Source organism: Elephantulus edwardii, unplaced genomic scaffold (assembly GCF_000299155.1).
Source record: "Elephantulus edwardii isolate Elephantulus edwardi_28Jun2011 unplaced genomic scaffold, EleEdw1.0 scaffold00044, whole genome shotgun sequence".
Lineage (NCBI taxonomy): Eukaryota > Metazoa > Chordata > Mammalia > Macroscelidea > Macroscelididae > Elephantulus > Elephantulus edwardii.
In genome coordinates, this window is record NW_006399794.1 from 19,230,925 (window position 1) to 19,232,391 (window position 1,467).

General features: G+C 42.1%; 1 pseudogene; it reads right to left on the reverse strand.

The window, feature by feature from the left end:
* Positions 1 to 912: 912 nt before the first annotated feature.
* On the reverse strand, positions 913 to 1,463 carry LOC102868627 (annotated as a pseudogene).
* Between the last annotated feature and the right edge of the window lie 4 nt (positions 1,464 to 1,467).

Consider the following 1,467-nt stretch of genomic DNA (forward strand, 5'->3'; position numbering starts at 1 on the left):
CTGTACACAATTCATGGCTATTTGAAGATTGCTTGGATTCTTTAATAATTGACCATTAAAAATTAATCTTTAAAGAGTGAATACTTTTTCAAGAACAAAGTTCTGAGGTAAGATGTTTAGTGCAATCATTCCCTTTATTTATCATTAAGGGAATAAATGGATGGGGGTTATTAAAACTAAAGCATAGTTTAAGGCAATTTTGACATGCTGTGCTCAGAGACGCTGTGAATTAAATAAATGGATAATTATCCTGAGGAGTATGTAGTTGGATGATGCTAATCAAGCTTGAATTTAGATAGGATTTTATAGTCACTTTATTGATACTGTCATCTTATTATAACTAAAAGGTTTATTAAATAAAGTGTAGAGGTTTAGATTAATAAAATAAGGACATAGACATCCACCTGACATCATCAACAAAGGTTAAGAATGGAGAATATTTTAAGAATTATTAATTTAAAGTTATATTGGGTTTCAGTAATAAAAGGTATTCATGAAATAGATAAGGGAGAAATAAGTATCGATTGGAGTAAGGGAAAACAAAATTACCGTAATATGAATCCTTATGAATTAAGTTGTTTTTTTTCTTTTTTTTTTCACATTTAGCATTTTTATTCCATTTTCTAGCAGACGATTTACATACATGCCCCCTTCCTTTAGGTCAGTATGGCAATTTTCCAATATCAATTGTTTAAAGAGAAGCTTTGGTCAAAAATGGAATCAAACAGGCCAGGGGGATAAATCTTTGCTGCTTTTAAAATATCAACACTTTCACAATTCTATTCTCACACACATCACACACGCGCACACACAGGAACATCTACACGGTCGTGTTTTCAGTGTTTCTTGCGGGCGGGGAGGCAGGCAGCTGGAGCTGGTCATGCTGGCTCAGTCTCCGAGGTATGCTCAGCTTCACATTATTCGGAGGCCCTGGATGGAAGACTCCAAGGTCTTGAAATCCCAAATTGTCATGGCTCCATCAATGCCAGTGGTGCAGAATTTACGACAGTCTTGCTTGTCCACCTCATAAATGGACACCTGAGTGATGCTATTCTGGTGCAGCGTCTCCAAAGCCGTGTTGCGGTCCTCAGTGGTGGCCCGCTTGTCCATGTTGAGGAAGCGTTCCATGGCCGACATGTTGCGCTGGATGCTCTGTCCAGTTTGGAGACGAAGGTCAAGCAGCCACGATCGTCATAGTTGAAGAGCATTGGGCAGCAGTCATGACCAGCAGCCAAGACGCTGTTCTCCGACACAAATGACACGCTCAGGAGGGGCAGGAACTCCATCTTCAGAGTGGAGACCTGCACGTTTTTGGAGGCATCGGCTATGGACACGGTGCTGTTGTGGCTGACCCAGGCCAGGCGGCTCCCGCTGGCGGAGAAGCTGACGCCGTGGACCCAGCCGCCTGTGCCACTGCCACCAAACTCGGACATCAGCTGGCCAAAAGGCATCTTGCTGCCCCATGGT